Source organism: Tenebrio molitor, chromosome 1 (assembly GCF_963966145.1).
Source record: "Tenebrio molitor chromosome 1, icTenMoli1.1, whole genome shotgun sequence".
In the NCBI taxonomy this organism is placed as follows: Eukaryota; Metazoa; Arthropoda; class Insecta; order Coleoptera; family Tenebrionidae; genus Tenebrio; species Tenebrio molitor.
The window spans coordinates 28,455,258-28,465,273 of record NC_091046.1 but is presented as its reverse complement, the minus strand read 5'-3'; the positions used below and the strand labels follow the sequence as shown (position 1 = coordinate 28,465,273).

At 41.4% G+C, this 10,016-nt stretch overlaps 1 long non-coding RNA gene across 2 annotated transcripts; it reads right to left on the bottom strand.

The window, feature by feature from the left end:
• Positions 1-522: 522 nt before the first annotated feature.
• LOC138141566 (uncharacterized) lies at positions 523-9,199 on the bottom strand. Of its 2 annotated transcripts, XR_011163188.1 has the most exons (3): positions 5,525-9,199; positions 1,772-4,336; positions 523-1,717 (listed from the first exon to the last, which is right to left on the bottom strand). It is a non-coding gene; the product is annotated as an uncharacterized lncRNA (long non-coding RNA). The 2 variants fall into 2 exon arrangements; XR_011163187.1 differs by having other exon boundaries at positions 1,772-9,199.
• Between the last annotated feature and the right edge of the window lie 817 nt (positions 9,200-10,016).

Here is a 10,016-nt window from a genome sequence, read left to right as displayed (position 1 = left end):
CTTCAAATACAATTTATTAGTGTGACGGCGAAACGAAAGGCAGCTGATGACATTTCAAGCAGACCTTCCAAGATATGTCGCGATGTCATCAAAGAAAATCCCCAAAGCCACTTAAATGTCATTGATTTAAGGCAAAACACTTTCCATATTTACTATAGAGGAACTTATTTTTTTTTAATTATAGATGCATCAAAAGGAACATATATAATGCAAGAAGAAGTCGATATCCTTCATTACCCAGATGTATCGACGATGTACAGTGGGAACTACGGAATTTCGCACACCAATTTGTATGTCATTAAAAAAAACTATCTAGTCTAAGCTTTATTGTCATTATATTCAATCATGATATACACCTACGGACAATTGATTGGCCCCAAAATGTTAAAAATCAATTAAATAATTGTTTAAGTTAATTTTGTCTAGTTCGAGTAAAAAAAATACCTTGAAAAGAATCAGGCTTTTTAATGTAAACTAACTACATATTTACAACATGTGATAAACTATAATTCATATTGTGTATGTCTTTCAGGGGCTGACGGTAGGGTGGTGGAAGGAAGAGCGACACTCTTCCGACACCACCGCGAGGTCAGCAGGGTTCGAATCCCAGGCCGGATGGGCCTCCCATGGATGTTTGTGTTTGTATTCGTGTTGTGGCGTCCAGAAAAAGGAGGAAGGAGAAGAGACGGTGGGCGTGGGTAGCCGGGGAAAGTACCCCGGAGCCCCGCCGCACCACATAGGAAAAAAGAGAAGAAAAAAAGCCGACCGCAAGGTACCTGATAGGCCCGTAGTGGTGAAAGGGGAAAGGCTATAACAAAAAAAAAATAATTCATATTGACAGCAAAAATTTTAAATTTTTTGGTCGTATTTTTACCGGACAATTGATTGGCCCCAAACAGGCTTTCAGTACTTTGTGGCATAACCCCTGACATTTAATACGGCTTGGCAACGCCTCGGCATTGATTTAACCAAATTTTCAATCTTAGCCCTGGGTAAGTTGCTCCATAATTCTTGGACCGCCTCAAAAAGTCCATTTTTTGTTTTGTATTCTTTGCCTTTTAAAGCACGTTCAATTTCACCCCATAGGTTTTCAACGGGGTTCAAATCAGGCGATTGAGCTGGCCAAAGTAGAACTTGGATATCGCTACTATTTATCCAATTTTTCACACTTTTTGCAGTGTGTTTTGGATCGTTGTCTTGTTCAAACTGCCAATTTTCCGGAAGATTCTCTTGCGCATGTGGAAGCATCACTGTTTCTAAAATTTCTTTGTATTGAAACTGGTCCATTTTATCAGTAATACGATGTAAAGGACCTAGTCCATGCCAGGAAAAACACCCCCACATCATAATATTACCACTTCCAAACTTGACTGTTGCTGTTGTGTACCGTTTGTTGTAACGCTGATTAATTGGACGCCGAACGTACCCTTTACCGTCATCAGAGTACAGGGTAAACTTACTCTCATCAGACCAAAGTATGTTTTTCCACTCTTCGAGTGTCCATGCAAGGTGTTCCCTTGCAAATTGGAGCCGCAGAAGACGATTCTTTTGCGAAATAAAGGGCTTTTTTGCTGGTCTTCTTCCGTGTAGGCCAGCTTCAGCGAGGCGGCGCTGGATAGTCCGACAACTAATGTCAAGGAGGTTTAGTTCTTGGCGGATTTGAGGAGCTGTAGCACGACAGTTCTTTTTTGATGTCTTTACTATTTGATTATCAGTTCTGGAACATTTATTTTAATGACACCAAAGCAAAGTAAATAATAACAAAAATTACCTTTTATCAGTTGCTCGTGGCTTACCGCCCGTTTTAAGAATTCGCGGATTTCTTAAGCGCTGAATTATTTTTGACCCGGTACTGCGATATGCATTTTCACATGTTGCGCGATTTTTTCCATGGTCCACTTTTCTTCTTCACGCAAGCGAAGGATTAAAGATTCAATTTCTTTATCTACTCGTGGTGGTGCCATTATTTTTAGCTTCAAACAAGTGGTAACCATGGTTACCAACAACTAACATACTCACTTGATCAAAAAATATAAGTCGCTAAATTTAACTCAATTACTTCCTTGCTAAGACAACATGTATTGTATTGCGGCCAATCAATTGTCCGGTCAAAATAAGAACAACAAATGCAAAGAATTTATTGTCAATGCGAATTATTGTTTATGACGTGTTATAAATAGTTACTTTACTTTAAAAAGCCTGATACTTTTCAGGGTATTTTATTCTTTTTATTTCAACTAGATAAAGTCAACCCAAACAATTATTTGCATATTTTTAACATTTTGGGGCCAATCAATTGTCCACTACTGTATGTGATCATGACTGATGTTTCACCTAAACTGTCACGAAACTGCCGCTATCTCATTTTAATAAAATTATGCCAGTGAAATGTCCAATGTGTGCGAAATTCCGTGCTCGCCACTGTACCTACATGATGATTTGAATCGATCCAAACTAAAACCAATCGAAATGAGGATTTTCTTCAGGTGAATGACAAAGAAAAACATATTATATATTATAGTTTTTTCTTGCCATACAAATTTGAAATTTTTGTCAACATCGTCAAGAATTTACGTGGACGGTACGTTTTCATACTGTATAAATTTTTTTAAACAATTATTTACTGTCCACGGATATAAAAATGGACATTATGTGCCTCTTGTGTTCGCTCTTTTGACGGACAAAACTGCTCAGAATAATGAGCACTGTTTCCAGCTCATAACGGATTTGTGTTCAAGTCGACAGTTAACATTTGCGCCCATCGAAATCGTAATAGATTTCGAAAAGGCAATACATCAGGCCGTTTTCAATATTTGGCCAAATGTTATAATTATTGGATATCGATTCCATTTGACACAAGCTTGGTGGCGGAAAATTCAGCAACTGGGATTGACCGCTGATTATAAAGACAAAGAGTCAGAAATTGGAAAATGGCTGCGTCATACTTTTGGACTGCTATACCTTAATCCGGGTGAGGTTGGTGACTGTTTTGCGTTTGATTTATATAATCTAATTCCGAGCGACTCCCTAGTTGAAGAGTTTGCAGATTACCTAGTCAACACGTACATCGACAATAATTCAGAGTTTCCCCCCACAAATTTGGGCAAAAGCGTCCTCAAGTACGGCACTAACAACGAATGCGTGCGAGTCATTGAGTCATTTCATTCTCATTTTAATGAAAGTTTCCATTCCTCACATCCATCGCTGTATGTTTTTGTTGAAACACTATTAGGCTTTCAATGCAGCTAGCATCTGTATGCAGCTCAATCTCCAAGTTTGGGTTGAAGATTCTAAGCAAAGGTGTCTCAGTCAACTCAAACGCGTTGTGTTTCTTGAGTAAGGCAGAAATTGGTGCGGTGAGCATCGAGAAGTTTTTGATAAAACGGCGGAAGTAACCGGCCAGTCCCAGGATCTGGCGCACCTCTTTTACACTCGTAGGAGCAGCAGTTTGGGTGAGTCCAGCGACCTTCCGAGCATTAGGACGCACTGTTTCAGCGCTGATAACTACACCAAGGTATTCAGTCTCGGTGGTGAAGAAAGTGCACTTTTGGTAGTTTAGACGGAAGCCAGTTGAAGACAAAGCCGTCAACACTTTTTCTAAATTTTGAAATCCTTCTTCTATTGTTTTGGATAGGATGATGACGTCATCAATGTAGACGAGGGCTTGTTTGCCTTTCACTTCTCCGAATGCTTTGTCGATGGCTCGCTGGTACACGGAGGGTGAGTTGACATATCTAAAAGGCATCCGATTATACTCGTACAAACCCTCTGGGGTTATGAAGGCTGTGATGTGTTTAGATTCTTCTTCTATTTCCATTTGGTGGAAACCAGACTTCATATCCAAAGTTGTGAAATATTTGGCCTCACTCAATTAATCAATTTGGTCGTGTATCAAAGGTAATGGGTAGCGTTCTTCGATAGCTTTTTTATTTATGTCATGGTATCGACGCACATCCGCGATTCGCCGTTCTTTTTTTTGACGAGAACTATCGGACTGGCATATTCTAAATGGCTTTCGCGCACGATACCAGCTTGCAGTAACTCACGGACAATTTGTTGCACTTGGAGTCTTTCCGCGTAAGCAAGACGTTGCGGTCGGTACGCCCTCGGAACACTGGGCCGTACGATTTCCCTTTCATTAAAGTTAAAGAACGTGCCACGATAATTTTTTTCTTTTGGGTCGGCTGTTGGCAATAGTCGCCGGTAGCTCAGTCTTGGGGCGGGGTCAAAGAGAAAAGTTAACTCGACCCAAAACGATAAAGAAAAAGGGCGCCAGGATCCTCCGGCAGCGCTGAGACGGGAGTACCCGGATCCAGTGATACTCCAAAGCCGGTACCTGAAATGAAACAAATGCTTCGGTTAACACGTTTAATTAAAAATAAATTGTTTGATGTCCCCTTCAAAGATGTAAGGGGAAGGTGATATGTACAAATAAAGGGGGCAATTAAATTATTTTAAATATGTAACATGATACGTACAAAAATAAAGGAAAATGAGGTCCGGTCCGGTAATATAAGAAGAGTAATTTGAAACTAAACTAAACTGACTTCCGAGTCAGTCGCCGACGAGACTTGTACAAGTTTTCGGTGCGACCGCATAAAAAAAATGGTATTCAACCTACGACACAACGCAAACAATTAGTACCGGGAGCGGATTTACAAAATAAAATGTGATGATTTCTGAAATTGAATGACGACACAAAACAAAAAAACTGCCACTGAAGGTGGTGAAAACACAAAACTGGAGAGAAAGTGAAAGTTGCCGCCGTAAAAACTTATTTTCCCGCGAAAGAACGGAGGACGCGGCGGAGGCAGATAACTCACACCTCAGGGCCGACAAGATGGAGGAGAATCGGATTGCTCTGACCTGGAACCAGCGGGGTTCGTGGAGTCCTGAGGGTGTAGAATGTAGATCATCGGTCGGGGCCAAACGTAGAAGATAAAGAAAACCGGGAAAAAAAACTCAAAGGGAAGACTAGGTAAAAAGAGGGATCAAAGATAACGATAAACAAACGGGATAATGGGGGATAGGGAAGGAATAGGGACACGAACAAAACGGTCGCGGTAATATGCGGTTACTCTCGGCCTAATTGTGAGCGAGCGTTTGCCGAGTTGGTTATTTTCGAGGTTGCTTTCTAGGTGTTCGAGTAACGATGGTGCATCCCCAAGCATTAGTGGAACCCTTGGGCCTTCCACTCCGGCCAAACCCGCAAAAATCGATGAGCGAACGGAACGGAATTTCCGAACCGTGACAAACGTCGTTAAATTGTTTTGTCTCTGTCTAACATAGTGCTTGGCATATACTCTCACTTTGTCTAATCAATTATTTAGCTAATGAAAGGCTTAACGAATGGGAAATCATAGGGTCCACTGTCTTTAAGTCTTATTTGTAGTTTTCCCGTCAGAATATGGTTAGTTCTTTTCTCAGTCGAGTCTCTCAATAATTGAATTAGTCTAGCTACACTTTGTTGGTCCAATCCTGACACGTTTATGTTAGTTAGGTCGTCATTTTTGATAATCAGCACCTTGTTTGACTTGAGCAGGTCATGGGGCAGTTCCAGGCCGTCGTCGGTTCTTACGAGTGCGGTAACCCAATAATGTCTCAACCGATAATAGCGTCTAAAGTTGCTGGCATGACATCATCGGCCACGACCGTGAACAGCACTTCGATAGTTGCTCTGGGAAAAACAGCAATCAACTGACACGTACCGATGCTGCAAACGTTGTTGGCACTTAGTCCTGATGAAACACGCACTTCCGGTGTAATCGATCCATTAAGTCTGGTGGCGGCACTCTGTCTTAAGACGGACATATCTGCACCCCTCTCAATGATGTAGGTGAAATGCATTGCTTCACCGTTGCAGAGGAAGAGGAGAGTGGCGACGGGGGAGGTGCAACCTTTCAAGGTTTCCAGCTTTAACGATCATGAGGATGTCACTCACATGCAGCTCGTTCTTCAATTTTGTGGCATTATCCAGCCACTCTTCTATTGCATAGTTGCTAGTATCAGGATTGAATTCTGCCAATTTAAATATCTGGGAGTTCCGGGAGATCTGCGACGCATGTAGCCATGTTGGATTGGCGCGCTAGTTGTGCCAACTGCTCTTGTTGCGACGCAATCATGGTTTCTTGTCAACTGACCTTTGATCGTTTTGGTGGATTCGTCTCACCCTCAGACTCGCTGCAGGACTGGGGTTGTCCTCTTCTATTCGGTCTGTGGATTGGTCCGCCATGTTTAGCAGGATTCGTCGCGTTCTTTCAAGCAAGGGTGTTGTGGTTGTTGTCGTTGTTGTTGTTGTTGTTGGGGTTGAATCCCACTTCTGATGGAATTTTCTTTCGTTCACGATACCTTCGGCAAAAAAACAGCGTTTGAAATGTTTCTTTGAGGAAAATATTGGTCTTAGTAAAGATTCAAGGTCTATTAATTTAACCGTTTGGAAAATATGCCCAATTTTGATCTCGTCGGATGACTAAATATAGATCTGACTCTAAATGAAGGGTGAGATGTCACAAATTCTGTTTATTTCCCCTTATGAAAACTTGAAGCTGTCACCACATGCTGTCACTGGCGTGAAGTTCAACTTGCAATTTGTGATAAAATGACTTTATTATTCATTCTGTGCTCTATTCTTAGCATTTAGTTCAGTTTAGTTATTTAGTGCTTTCTGGAAAAGTCTGCTAAAACTTTTGAGAAATTCTTAGAAAAACTGTTGTTCAGTTAGTCATCTTAGGAACCTGACCTATAAATTAACACCGATTAAGAAGTGGAGTGTTAATAAACAGGTATTTTATAAAAGGATCATTTTTATTTCTTTTTTAATTTCCTAGTCATTTTATTCATCTGATATATTTATTAATTCACAACAAAAAAACGTGCCACCTTCAGATCCTTTAAAAAGCTCAATAGAATTAAGTTCTATTCAGAGCGCATGTTTCGTATTTTTTCGATGCAAATTTCAGTTTTCAATCCTTTAGTTTTTGAAATATTTTCTTCACTTTATTTCAAATCAGTTTATTGCTATTCCTGCTCTTAAAGGTTAGAAGTTTTCTTGTTATTAATGTTACCAATAACTCTTGAAAGTTTCAGAAATAAAAGTAAATTTTTATTGTTTTTTATTTTCAACTTTTCCATTTTATTCATCGTTTTCTTATTTTTGCACATGCCGCAATAAAACTTTTCTGTTCAAAACGTTAATTCCCGCTGTACAAATTGTTGGGAAATTCTAACCGAAACATTTTCAGCAAACAAGGAAACTAATTTTTGCATAAGAACTGTCACTTTCACTTTCTCTCTTTTAATTTTGATTTCATGTTTGTTGTTTCTTGTTTTTTACATTAAAATTTTTGCATTCATTCTGTCCTTTGCTAATAATTTTATGACACAGCAGGGAACTTTGACCTTATTGAGCCAACGTCCCGAAACTCCTATGACCACTATGTATTTCCTTTTTATTCTAAGAACCGGTGTTTTTAAATTTGTATCAAGAATATTTACAAAAACATTGTCAACAATCAAGTTTAGATGTGCCTGTTGTGCTTCCACCTAATTTAATTTCCAATTAAAACACAATTATTTGAGCAATTGGGGTTTGTAAAGGTCTACAAAAATTAATCTATTTACCAAATATTTTCTGCATTGATAAGAAAAGATACGACAGCAAATAATTTTTAAAAAATCAACAAAATTACCATATTTTCATTTTCAAATTTTTTTCTATTTTTATTTATTACTATCCCACCTCCACCCGGCGGCACGGCAATTTTGCCCGAGTACATACACTATTACGGATATTACTATCAAGTAATAGTGCAGTGCTTATCAACATAATTACCGGCGTCTCGCCTCCGCATTTTGACTTTGTTGTGTATTATGTTCTGTGTCAATGTTAAGGAACTTCCTCACGATGTGACATGAATATAATAATATACCTTTATTTCATACTGTCCGGTAGATGCTCGATTGCATCATCAATTTGAGTCCGGTAGGTGAGTTATAATATAACAGTATCAGAGCCGGAAAGTGTCACTTAGCAACACCTACCGGACTGTTTTCCTTTTATAAATCAAATCTGACATTGAAAAGTGAAAAAGTCAAAAAATATTCGATCTAAAAAAACAATAGCAACGGCCGTTGCCACAGGAAAAAAGGTGATGCTATTTTCACAATATAATGTGGTTTTTTAATTTTTGAAATAAAATAATGATGCACAAGAGACTTGCAGTATGAAATAAAATACGTTACGATATACATCCGGTAGTACTTGTAACAGGTACTCGTTTAGACATTCTTGACTCGGCTCCTAACGTCGCCTCGTCCATAATGTCTAACTCGTACTGTTACAAGTAACCTACCGGACTTATAACGTAAATTACTATTTTGAATTTCAACTACCAATGTGTTATCTAAATCCAGAATTTTTAAATTTTTAAAAAGAGATTGCGGTACTATTCCCGTTGCTGAAATTACAAGTGGCAAAATCGAAATTTTTTCTCAACACCAAAGATTTCTCATAGCAACGGAGAGCTCTAAATATTTATTAATTTTTGTGTTATATGTCTGTGTTATATTATGTGAATTTGGAACAGCTATATCTAAAAGATATGCTTGCTTTTGTTGTTTATGTGGCGACCTCTATCGACGCACCACAACACGTACGTGTCGACACTAGGGGGAGCCAAACCGAAGGGATAAAAGACGCCGCATCCCTTAGACTCGCTCTCTCGCCGATCAACTTCAACCACGGCACCACCAACCACGCCGTTCACCATTTTGTTATTCATTTGTTACTTGTTTGTTATTCATCGTTGTTACCGTTATTGTTACATTAAACTCAAATCACGCATCGAACCGTCTCATTCATTCCGGACCAAAAGTACTCCACAATTGGTGACCCCGACGATCCGGAAGACCACGAGGCAACAACTTCCACCCCCGACGATCCGGAAGACCACGAGGCAAGCAACACGACAACTTGTGATCCCCGACGTTCCGCAAGATCACGAGGCAGCAACTCCACAAACTTCTGACCCCCGACGATCCGGAGCAAACAATCAGCACCACGTGCACCCCACAAGTTGAGTACAACATCAGACAATGGCACCGGTCGGCGAAGAGCAAACCAACACGTGCGACCGCTGGAGACGGCTTCCACTCGACCACGAGCCCTCATCGTGGCAGTGAACCCCACGTTTCGGTGAGTCGGAAGTGGAGTACCCGGGTCACCGAATCTCAACAAGCAGGACGCAAGCCTCCACCAGACAAATCGCTACGACCACCACAGCGACGGGAACGACATCGTCGACCTCACCGACCATCGTACCCACCGCTCATCACATTGAGCACGAGCAACGCGCTCGCCATCACAAACGGCACGAGCAACGCGCTCGCCAACACATTTGGCACGAGCCACGTGCTAACCAAACCAAGCAACCATCGCCTCGGCACATCAACTGCAACCCATATGGACGCCGACATCAAGCTGTGTCTACGACCGCGAGCACCACGCTGTGTACACCGCGACCAGACACCTTCATCTTCCCCACATGCTGGAATCCAGTCCATCGCAGACGCCAGGTACAAACGCACCAAACTCTGAGAACGCTCCCGCTGACGCCGTGTCATGCTCCGGAAGCATCTCCTTGGCCATCGACTTTCGCGCCCGCAACATCGAGCAAGAAGCCGACGACCGAGTCATCGCCAACGACAACACAACCTCATCCACGCATTCGCGCCATTACTAAGTTTGTTTCAGATCGCTTCGTATGGCCGAATCACAGCAACATCGACGCAACCTCCGTCGCATCAACCTTGGCAGCTCGCTGCATCTCCAGGTTCGGCACGTCCCTCCGTCTCGCAACAAGCAGGGCCTGAACCACATCGCACACGCGGGTTCGGCACGTCCCTCCGCTTCGTCAACGACCAGGGCCTGAACCACTTCGCACACGCCTGCCAACGAAATCATCAATCTGCTTTCGTGACTGCGTCCCCTCACAATGCAGCCGTCGCGACGCTCAACT